The sequence below is a fragment of the Bacillus rossius genome (genome assembly GCF_032445375.1).
Source record: "Bacillus rossius redtenbacheri isolate Brsri chromosome 9 unlocalized genomic scaffold, Brsri_v3 Brsri_v3_scf9_2, whole genome shotgun sequence".
Classification (NCBI taxonomy): domain Eukaryota; kingdom Metazoa; phylum Arthropoda; class Insecta; order Phasmatodea; family Bacillidae; genus Bacillus; species Bacillus rossius.
The window spans coordinates 18,698,871-18,711,144 of NW_026962013.1; the positions used below are offsets into that span (position 1 = coordinate 18,698,871).

Here is a 12,274-nt window from a genome sequence, read left to right on the forward strand (position 1 = left end):
CTGGAATTTTATTTTCCAGACCTTTGATTACACAAACCTCAATAAGATTCCAAAATTTCTCTATCTTTTACCATCTCTACACATGTATGTTATCCTTTATATGAAATGATTTTTAACCCATACCAGTTGAATTTTGAAACAGATTTACAGAATGTTCAAATTACAGTTTGACCATCCAGCAAATGTTCTATAGATTTTACAAGCACATACTAAAATGTTTTACGTAAAATAAGGGGGTTGTCTGTAGTCTGTTTACGGATGATAATTTTATGTGATAGTCATAAGAAAACAATGAAAAATTGCATGCTTTTTAATTTTCAAATATTATTTACAGTTTTTGCAAATTTAATTTAAATAATTTGTTTAAATATAATCATGAACAATTAGTTAAAATGCCCGCCTTAACCTGTTTGTAATAGATTTTCTCGCACGGTGGATGGCCGGTTCTTGCACGCTCTGCTCGGGTGGAACATGACAGAGTTGCTTTTTCGTGCTTGCAGTCGGCGTTCGATTTATAAGACGTTATCACGTCAAAATTATGTATTGTAAATGTCGGCTGTTTGGACTTTAGACCTGTGCCGGCAGCAAACACGACCAAACAAGCATTTGTAAGAGCTTCAGATCATATTTACTTTCAGCATGTTGGCTTTCTTTACCCAGCAGGTTACAGACCATCGAAAGACTTCTCCACAGAGCTGTTTCAATTAGTCATTCAGTGAGTGGATAAATGTCGAAGGATGCTTCTGACTTCAGCCATAATCCAACCAGAAAGTTAAATTAACAAACCCAGTGCCAAAATTTATAAATAATTCATGAATTATACTAGAGTTGGTTTTGTAAATGCTAATTGTAATTTAAAAGTTGTAATACAAAATCATGTAAAAAAAATTGAAATCTAAAGGTATTGATGAGCGTCTCAAATTGCATGCTAATAACTATTTTTCGTTTACTCACCAGTCCATATTTTCCTTCGAAAATTATTCAAACGAGTAAAATAAAAACTGAGTCCGTGTGGGGCCAGGTATTTGCGAGGCTCGTGGTAGTTGCCCAGCCCATCTAGACTTGGAGCTGCCCTTGGTGAATGCAACTTGCTTCAATTTTGAGTGGTCAGTTCAATCTTTGCCATCTGGAAGATAACATGAGTCCAATTCTCAAAACTGTAATCACTTAACTTACATTAGATTTGTACAAAGCTAACTGTAATAACCAATAGTCACTAAAAGTACATACTTACTGATCATTCTCAATTTTTATTACTTTATCTAAAAGGGGCCCCTGCATAGCTTGACTGCCTTGGGTACTAATATAGGTTGTGTGCCAGCTAATGTCCATGTACTTGGATTGCAATATGCATTTAACACAGACCTTGTTTTGACATTTGCTGTTTTATAACATCCTAAAAAAAATTAAAATTAAATTTTTGAGCACAAAAAATTAACTAATTGTAGGTTATAAAAAGCGGAATTTTAGTTGATTTTATACCTTACAATTTTTAAGGGGTTAAAATTTACTTTTATTTACACTGTTATTCTTTTGGAAAAGCTTAATTACCAATGTATTGCATCACAAGCACACCATAAATGGTGGAAACAACATGAAGTAAAAATTTGAGAATCCTTATTTTTGGATGCTACTGAAAAGAAAAGCATGTTTTAAGTTTCATAAAAAATATTTGTACTTGTTTGTGGTTTTGTACTTGCCGCCCCTCATTCAGCCAATAGCAAAAGTTTGTTTATTATAGGAAGTTGTAAGTTGAAAGCAATAAAAATGTTGCATGAGACTAATGTGTTTTTAGAAAGAAAACCAATGGAATTGCATTATTACTCGTCTACTGTGGCCATTAAGTTATGACTTAGTTGTGAGCATGCTGTGCGTTGTAATAAACTAGGTTTTATTGTTATGGCCAATATACCAGTTTCTTCGATTTTATTGAATCAATTTCTTCCGATAGTTTTAATAGAATATCAAAATTTAACTAAGCATGATTCCGAGTTTAGGCATTAACTTGCAACATTTGCATAGATTTGTTTTGTTAAACCTCAAGTTATCAACGCCAGTCTATACACTAGAGTTATGTAAAACTTGTCGAACAATTTCATTGTCATAAAAGGTTTCCTTCATTGGCTTAACAATAACAGAAAGTAGAGAGAAGTTTTAAATTAATGTGAATACAACTTGCTTACAGTTAAATAAGAAAATATAAGCTAAAAATGGTTTAGTAGTAGCTTCTTGATTATAATTTTAATACTTAATGTATCATCGACAAATTTTTAAGCAAATAGCAAATGCTTTACCTAAAGAAAGGTTGTATAGTGTGCATAAGTTGGAAAGAATTATAATTACACCCAATACTTTCTAATTATTTTTTGACGTGACTAATAAATCGATGAACGCCGGCTGCACGCACGAAAAAGGATGACTCATTGTCCCGTTACGCACATTGTCCCATTATGATTTTTCCCGTTACGCTCATTGTACACTTGCGCCGCATCTATCTCTCTTCCACTCAATTGGAACAACCATCGATTCGACTTTTTCGAGTCACATTAAACTTGAAAAACTCCCATTTGTTTCCTACTTTTCCTATCGTTAACAGAATAACACAGATTGGAAGAAGTTAAATAGCAAACATGTATAAAAGTTATAGTTAAAATAATCTCTTCATTAAATTAATAAACATATTTGAATTAATGAGTGTAAATAAAAGTAAATTTATCAATTAAATTGTAGATTTCATTTCACTCCTTCTTTGTATCCATACAGAATAGTGATAATTCAATAAAAATGATTCAATTTTATTCATAACAGTATGCAATCATTTCATCAATGTTTTGTTATGACGTCACGTTAAACTATCTTCTGAAAACCGACTTTACAGACAACCAATTTTTTTTGTTGTATTTTTATTATTGACTGTGTATAATATGTTTAGTCTTATCTATGCTTTCTTGCTTTTACTGAAACTATTTCTGCACCTTCTGGTTCTATATAGTCTGATGTGTGGCAGGCAACTTCAACTCTCCTTGCTTAGCGCCCTATGCGGCCACGTACTTCGTTTACACCTAGGACTGTCCCCATGTTCCTGTCAGTGGTTTAAGTATGCAAGTTTTAATATTTCAAATAATTTCTGTGTTAACAATAATACTGTTTGACTAAAGCATGATAATACTACTATCTGCCTTCCACCATTTTCTAAACAGGAAATATCTCTGGACAGTTTTACACTTGGAAACGGAATTGATACCAAACTTTTAACCCTTCTGGATTGAGAGATGTCTATGAAGTTTTTACATGTGTTTACTGAAACAGATATTTTTAAAAGCTGAATGCTAATAAATATTCATACCAACTATGCCCTTAATTGGGGATGAAACTGAAGAACGTAATCAGAATATCAATTCTGAATTGGGGATGAAACTGAAGAACGTAATCAGTTCTTGTACATCAGCTACACCAGTTAAAATCTGATGCACTGCTAGCACTAGTCGTAAAGAACACAATTTATGTGAAAGTGTTTTATATACTCGATAGAAATGTACCAAGAATGGACAAGGTATGGAAGTGTTACAGCATTTGATAATTGCAAGCTTCTACTGAAGATAAGCCAATATCATTCACTGCGTCAACAAGCTACTAGGAGTGACACAGTGATGAATGTGAAAATATTGCCAATAATTAAAAACAATATATTCTTTTATCGAGATGTGTCTGCTGACTGTGTGATGTTATTTTTAACCAGTTACTGGAGTTCACAACAGTCTACAGTACATCAGTTAACGCTGTGACATGCTATCAAACTATTTGCATATTTCTATAGAAATCAGAATAATGTACCAGATCTGTTGCAGTCACCTCAGCATTATATTTGTGCAGAATTGTTTTGTTATCTTTAACTTTTTTTTTTACCTAGTGCATGAAACACTAATGAAAGGGAATAAAATTCAAGCTTCATTAAATGGACACAATGTATTTAAGTCTAGTCCATTCAAGGTTCTTATGAAGAAACAATTTCTAAATGATTCAAAAAGGGCCAATAATTTCTAACATAGTATTTAATCTATATTAATAAAAACAGTTTGTCGATCTGAAGTTCGCATAGCATGGAGACGATGAGGTCTAAAGCCATGAAATTTGGTACATGTATTCTCGTGGGGCAATATGGGGAAAATTTGTCTTGGTTTTTTTTTAATTGAATTTTTTTCAGCAATTTTTAACCAAATTTTCCTGATAATCTGTATGGAAACATTTATTGTTGATATTGCCTTTGTTTCCTGCCAACGGCTACTGCATTTTTGATGACTCATTCACTTTCGAATCTTAATCTTGTATTTCTGTAATTATCTTTGCCATCATTCTGACACTGTATTATCAGTTAAATAAATAAATAATATGAAGGCCCTTAGAAAACTGTTTAATCCAATATGGCGTCTTTGGTTTATATTTCTTCCCGATTATATTAGCTCTGACAATTTTTTTTTTTTGTGTTCGAGGCCTGGAAAGTGGTGTAACGTACCCACGAGGAGTGGCATATATAATGACTAGTACGAATGTTTTCTGCCTGCAGACGTTTGCATCAAAGCAAGGTTCAGTAAACTTTGTGCGCTACATTCTATCTGAAAAGTTATTGAAAGCAATTATGTATTTACAATTACACAGCAGACGTGTTGGTGAATGCTTTAGTTTCGATAACTGTTATGCAACGTGAAGGGAACCCCTAAACACACATCTCCCTGGGAGTACCACGAGGTTGTTGTTTCCTCGGAATACTCCTGTTTCCACCCACGAAAGAAAGACATTTATTCTGTCATCACTCAAATAAATCGCTGATTCGTTCCAGGTTGCCCTCAAAGGCTGACATATGCTCAAAGCACCTGAATTCAAGCATCAACCAATCGCATATTCTCCCTCTCTCATTTCAACTTTCGTTACATTATTATTTACACATTTGAGCAAAATTATGCTATCATTTTATTAAAATTATTATACAAGTTATTGATAGTAGGACTATCATTCTAAAGCATTTTTAACATGTTGTAGTCAGGGCCGCCGAGAAGGGGGGGGGGGGGGGGCAAAAGGGGAAAATGCCCAGCTTATAGTCTGTTAAAATTAACAGGCCTGATCTTTTGTGTCAAGTGTTCAGGGTTTGTGCAGATCCAATAAGACTTCTCGCCAAGGGTGACGCCAGAAGGGGGCAGTTGCCTCCCACTAGAGCCTTAGAGATATAAAATAACGTAGCCAAATGCAAAAAAAATACATAATTTTCCCACAACTTGCCCCCCCCCCCCCTCCCCAAGCCATCGGCTGGCGACGCCCTTGCTTCTCGCGAGGGGCCATCTTACAAAGAAAGGATGCAATTGTATAACATGACATTAAAATAGTAAAGATATTTGTTTTGGAATATTTACAAATTCATGGTCTCAAAATCTGAACTTTGATAGTTTCATTCAAACTTTGATGAAAGAAAAGTTTAACACATGAATTGAAGTAGGCTAAACATACATATACCCCCCAGAATAAAAATAAAATACGGGCACGCGAAGGGTTATCACTCCCAACACCATCACACCCTCTCCCTTCTGGAGCCATGCCTGGTTCAAGACTTCTGGTTGGTCAGCGACAATGTCCCGGGTTTGATGTCCCCGCCCACTTGTGGGCAGTTTCCTTTCTTGGGAGTTTCTTTGTCCTTTCAACTCCGTGCTGCGGAAGGGAGTGAAAACCTATTGCGAATCAGAGAAGCGCCCTGGTTTCCATAGCTGTGTTACTACCAGTAAACCACACATGGATTGGAGGAATAAGGACACAATGACATCGTCCAGCGCTACGCCCATACGAGCCTGATGTGCCACCACCTCCCCCCTTACCCCTTAACTCCCCGGCTCTATCAACGTGTGCGTGTGAGTGCGTGTGTTAGTCGTCACCGCAAGGGACGCACTTATCATCTGTGCCACGTACTTTTAATAACTAATTCTGTAATTAATCTAATTAACATTTCACGTTTTATCGCAATTCCCCAAACGTGTGTGTTTCCTGTTATATGCAAGGCCATAGAAGTGCCAAACCCATTCGGAACGCACCTTCGTACGAGCGGTGGAGAATTGAACTTAAATAACTAAATGAATAAGTAAATGTTATTAACTCATAATAATTAAGTGTACTTTGTATTAGGAGCTGGAAGTGTTTTTTCATTGCTATTAGATCTCTCATATATCGATTTATGACCTCATTTCTAGTCCTATTCCGAGGGCTAAATTACGTGAACCCCCCAGTACCAGAATCAACGTGCCAAAATAATACAGATTTGGCCTCCAACTGCCACATCTGGAGGAAAAATGAAGTGAGTCAACCTCCTTTGTTGCACTACACTGTAGGCCTAGTTTTAAAAAAAAAATCTTTCCATTCCTAAGCCATGCTCATCAAAATCGGGCGGTGTTACGGGTGTAGTTGTGACGCCCGTAACGTTCTCATATTTGTGATCCCGGACTTGACTTTAGGCGTATCCCCTGGTGGCTTACCCAGCCGCAACTTTGCGGTGTTCACTGCAGTAGCTCATCGACACCGCCTCGCTACACGTCACTCCGACATGGCCGGAAGCCAGCTCGATCACCAGCCTATGGTTGAATGTTATCAGAAGTTATAGCCGAAGAAGTTCTTTACCCCCTCCGGGTATATAAGCGCCCCCCCCCCTCCCTTTCGGGTGGACGAGAGGACCACAAGACAACACACCGAAGCTGCCTCCACGCGACCTTGACGTCATACTGTCCGAGCCCACCGCCGCAGCCAAGCTTGGACTCAGCCGCAGACATTGGCAGGAAGGAACTTCGTTATTTTTGAGGACGGACTTTAGTGCAGAAACAGTCCCCCCCGAGGAATCGTCAGACCACTCTACAAGGCAACTCCCTCGACTACTGTCGGGACACCACTCGCGAAGCGAGTTCAACTCGCTCAGCGAGAAATTAGTGAAAATTCGCTCTGCAGTTTTGGAAGGTAATAGGAGCGGCAAGAAACAGATTAAACTCGGCGTCAAAAAAAAATTGGTTACTCGTCGAACGAGTTTGAATGAGAGTAGTGAAATTTCTTCATGTAAGAGAGTCACATAGGACATCGGGGCAGAAACGATGGTCAAAGGCTTCTCGTTCAAGGACAGCACTAATTTATGTGGTGTCATATTGGACAGTATCTGGGATTCAACCTTCTTACTTCGGCATGTCACTGGACAACTGGTATTTATTCAATCTGTATTATATTTGTTTATTTGTTCTATCAGTATTATATTTGAATATAAATATTTTTAATGTTTTGGGTGACATATAGAATCAGTTGATATTGCCTGTTATGTGTGAGAAGCCTTGGATCCAGTAATAGTATATTTCTTGACGGCGATTTAAATAATGCATTTAGCTTATTGCTGGACAGTAATTTCAACTTGGCATAATCTGATTTTGACAGCCAGTTATAGATAGTTTGAAAAGAGTACAAATGATTTTACTCATTCATATTTTGAGAATCACTTTAGATGCTTGAATTGTTAATGTTTAGTGCTCAGGTTGTTAATTATTTCTTATTGTGGCTTCACAGTAGTTATGCCCCGAGAGCAAGTACAGCTTAGTAAAGCAAGAACACTCGTTGCAACGAAGCAAACAGTGTAAAGTGGTACAGTTATACTTTGTTACAAAAGAAATGTATATTGCCCGCATATCTCGTTCTATAATCAAAAACTATTCCTTGATTCCTTGTAGTTCCTCTTGGGAGGAACAGTGGAACAAGGGCCCCATGGAAGCAGCACTCTAAGATCATCACTTCGAGTCTAATGAAGGCCTACTTTGACGAAAACAGTAAGAAGAAAATGGTTGAAAGTAGATCTACTGTCACAGATAATAGGAAAAATAGGAAGTCATTCAGCAAACACTTCGGAAAGAAGGTCATGAAGACAAGCAGAAGAGGTCTTATGTTGGAATCATCATCGTCTTCAAACAAAGAAGTGGTAGATAAAAAACATCTGTGTGACGACAATGAGGATGATATAGACTCAGTGCAGTTCGGTGATGATGTCAACGTGTGCATTATATGCAACGAATTCGGAAATATATAATGAGTTATGGTTCCACTGTACTCTTTATTACAAATGGGGGCCAGAATGCAGTGGCTATGAATCAGCTAAAGACTATAAATTTTTATTTTTGTTAATTTTCATATTATATCCTAATGGGTGGCTATGGCTCAGCAATAAGCATACGTATGTTTTTTTGTTCATTGTCCTTGTGTATCTTTGTAAGTGAGAAATATTAATCATAGCTTAAACACGTAATTGTTTGAATAAATATTGTAAATATATAATAATAATTTACGCACAATATAAATATATAAAGTGAGTGGCGAAATTAATCCGAGTAGTGTAATACAGCCATTTGCAGGACCGTAATTACATACTAATTGGATCTAAAAGACTAATTTATTAAAATCTTGAATTGCTAGCAGTGCAAACTAAAAATCCCCAACAGTCAGGCATAAGTGTTTATGTCCAGCCAATCGTAATTTGGTTTGCTGGCTCTCTCGTGGTTTTTCTTAACGTGCGCAATTCCTTCACCTTCCCTTTGAACGCACGAATGTTAAATTTGAATTATATATAAAATAAAATAAAAAAAGTCAAGCATTGATGGCTGTAGTGTGTATTATTGGGGCGTATTTGTCCGTATCGTATTTGTCCGTCGGCGGTAATATGGATGTCGCCCGCCCGTCGCGCTATCGCGTGTACCCTGCCCGGGCGAGTGGATACTTAAGGCCTTCCATTATATTGTTTATTATTTTTTAATCTATAAGCAGCCCCCTTGTAAACCTGTTCCTCAGACGCCGACCTCGAGTTATGTACCGGCGCTCACGTCCACGTGCGTCATTCACGGGTGCTATGACGCACGCGCGGTGCAGTGCAACGAACAGGCCGGGGTCGACCGGTCACGTGAGGAGGCACTTCCCAGCGGGGAATGTGGTCGTGAGGGGTGGGGGGGGGGGGGGGGGGAGGAGATCGTCACGCGGTCCAGACAGCAAGGGCGCTTTCAGACATCGCGGGCTGCTCTTGTTAGGTGTTAACGTCGACTGCGACTCGTGTTTTAACTAGCAGCGTCCTGTAATCAGAGCCCGCGCCCTGATGCATTATTGTGCAATTGTATTGTGATTGTAGGACCGGGTTTATAAACTACGCAAGAGACAAAAAAAATTCTCAATCACGACGTTTTCAAGTACCTACCCGTTTATAAACTACGCAAGACGCAGAAATGCAACGCAAGCATCGCCCAACTTTCAAATCCTTGCGTTTTGGTTTATGCGTTTCCGCCACCCATATTTGAATTGCAGTGTCCCCAAAAATTTTTTAAAGATGCAGTCGTTATTTGCATAGAAGGCCACGATGTTATTTTTATTATATACATCATTATTACACTTTTTCAACTTTCATACTGAAATTCACATATAAAAAATTTATAGTGGCAATTTCTTTTGTTTTCGTGATAAATATGGATTATCAAATAAAGCCAAGGGTAGAAATTTGTTTTCTACTGTTTTACAATTTCAACTTATAGGATTGGTGGCGTCTTGCGTGCTTTATAAACGGCTGTGATTTTCTTGCGTTGTTGCGTTCCTTGAGTAGTTCATAAACTCGGCCTAGTCCCAGAGCATGATTGCGTGATGTTTTTGGCTGTTTATTTAGAAAAAAAATACAAAACGCTAAAATAAACTTTGCCATAAGTTAGACGATCATTTCGGAAATAAAGTTTGCTTTGTAAGTACACATTACCAAATTATGTGCCAAAAAAAATAATCAGAATTTTTAATTATATTTAACTCAGGTTTGTTTACAATTTTTTTTACCACCAAGTAAAACACATGCTGTTTTTTAAATGTTTATTTTATCCATTACATGTTTTATGTTTACAAGTTTGTATAAACATATTCGACAAGTCATTTATAAGGATACATATTTCCTATTTCGTGAAATTCCCACTGGCTCTGCAGTGATTGTAGCTAGTCAGCAAACTCTACATGGGAGAAAAAAGTTGAAAATACATGCGCAAATTTGTAATATTAACTAGAGGAATTTGGAAGGGGGGAGTTATTCGCGTGGGCTATGACCAACACAAGTCATCTCTGGATGGGGTGCTTGCATGTTGTATATTGTATACCTGTACGTTGTATGTGCACACAATAAGCAGAAATTTTTTAAAATACACGGAAAGTTTTACATAAAACACCTGGAGATCTACGCCCACGCATTTGGGTATATGAATTTATTGATTTCAATATGAAAATATTCGCCGACAGACCAGGAAGAACGGGCAATCCAGATGTGTTTTACTTGTTCTGGGCACCGCGGTGGTTGAACAGGACGCCGACCTCAGGAGCACAGGAGGTTCGGTCATGAGTAGTATAGGAATGACGGTCCGGGGACTGGCTTCTGGCTCTGGATTGAAGATTGTCGGTACGCCGTCTTGGATTGTGACGTCACGGCGGCCATCTTGTACGAGCGTAACGGGACACTGCGTAACGGGACACTGCGTAACGGGACACAACGTAACGGGACACAATGTAACAGGACAAGTACACCACAGTGGCCATCTTGGATCCGCCTCTTTAAATCGAGCCCCCACTCATTATGATGAAATTTTCCAAACTGTCGCCATATTGATTTTTTCTGTTCCGCTGGAGGCCGAAATCTTGGATACCATCGACTTTGTTTCTGTTGTTTGTTCCTAGAGAGCACCAACATCGCTTTGTCTCATCACATAAGTTCGATGTTCTATTACCTACCATATCTATTATAATCCTTATCGACATATTAATTTTAATTTTTTATGCAAAATACATTGGAAGCGCTGTGATTCGAACCAGCGCAGCTCTGATCGCTAGGTTGGAAAACATACGCCTTTAACCACTCGGCTATCGAGACATTTACCAAACTATGAATTAAATAAGGTATATAAAAAAATAACATGCATATTCGGACTTTAATTTTTATTTTATTTTAAGTAATAATAGCACTGCCTGTTCGAGACAAATACATCATCTTGTATTAAGACGTAACTGTTGAAATTTCCGTTACGGTCGCCATCTTGAAAATCCGTAATTTTTATGTTAGAAAATCGGGAAAAATTGTACAAATCATTAAAAAAATTAAATAATCGAATTAAATATAAAAATCTTAAAAACCAGTGTTGCACTTTTCGTTACGGTCGCCATCTTGAAATCACCCGCTGGAGATCACCATCCTGTTTTCGTCTGCTAGAGTGTGCTGATACAATGTTAGTATAATTATCTGGTCACCACACCTTTGACCTTGAACTTGAAATTTGACCTTGACCTTGAACTTAGACCTTGACCTTTGAAATTTGGACTTGACCTTTGAAATTTGACATTGATCTTGAACTTTGACCTTGACCTTGAAATTTGATATTGACCTTGAACTTTGACTTAAACCTTGAAATTTGACATTGACCTTGAACATTGACGTTGAAATTTGACCTTGACCTTTAATTTTACCTTAACTTTTAAATTTGACCTTGACCTTGAATTTTGACCTTGACCTTGAATTTTGACCATGACCTTGAAATTTGACTTCTTCCTTAAAATTTGACTTTGTCCTTGTCGACCATCATGGATTCGACATTTTATGTTCAGTGCATGCTACCAGGAGCTACCACCTGCTGGAGTACACCATCTTGTGTGTGTGTACTTGTATTATAGAGTACATTTCCATCTGGATAATATTATTCTAACCCGCTACAGTGCAGTAATCATTTATTACCGAGGTGCCCCCGCCATCTTGAAATTCGGCCGCTATCTTGAAATCATGTAATAATGTAGCTAGAAAAGCGGGAAAAAATCCAAAATTCATTAAATAAATTGACAATAAATATACTGATTGAATCGATCCGCTCCAGTCCTTGGTTCGATACTCGATCGATGCAATAATGTTTAATTTTATGAAAAAAATTAATTTCAAAAAAACCATGTTCAAAATTCTTAAAGAGACTTTAAATCCTCTACTACCATCATCCTATCAGACATGAAGACCACCATATTGGAAATTCGTAATTGTAAAGCTAGAGATTTGGGAAAAAGTTCAAAATGCATTAAATAAATTTGTAATATATATACTGATTGATTAGATCGACTAAGGTCCTTGGTTCGATCCCTGGCCGATACAAAACAACTATAATTTTAATAAAGTACCAGAAAAGTGTAAGGTTCGAGAAATAAAACACCACAAAGTCTTTTACAAACATAA

The 12,274-nt window shown here is 37.4% G+C and overlaps 1 protein-coding gene across 2 annotated transcripts in view; it reads right to left on the minus strand.

Annotated features, from left to right (window-relative positions):
- Window positions 1-12,274, minus strand: part of LOC134542918 (myosin heavy chain 95F) — a 265,995-nt gene that overhangs the window by 170,779 nt on the left and 82,942 nt on the right. For both annotated transcript variants that reach the window (XM_063387508.1, XM_063387509.1), the window contains exon 2: window positions 955-1,126. The gene's annotated coding sequence lies outside the window, so the exon portion shown is untranslated. The remainder of the gene's footprint in view (window positions 1-954; window positions 1,127-12,274) is intronic.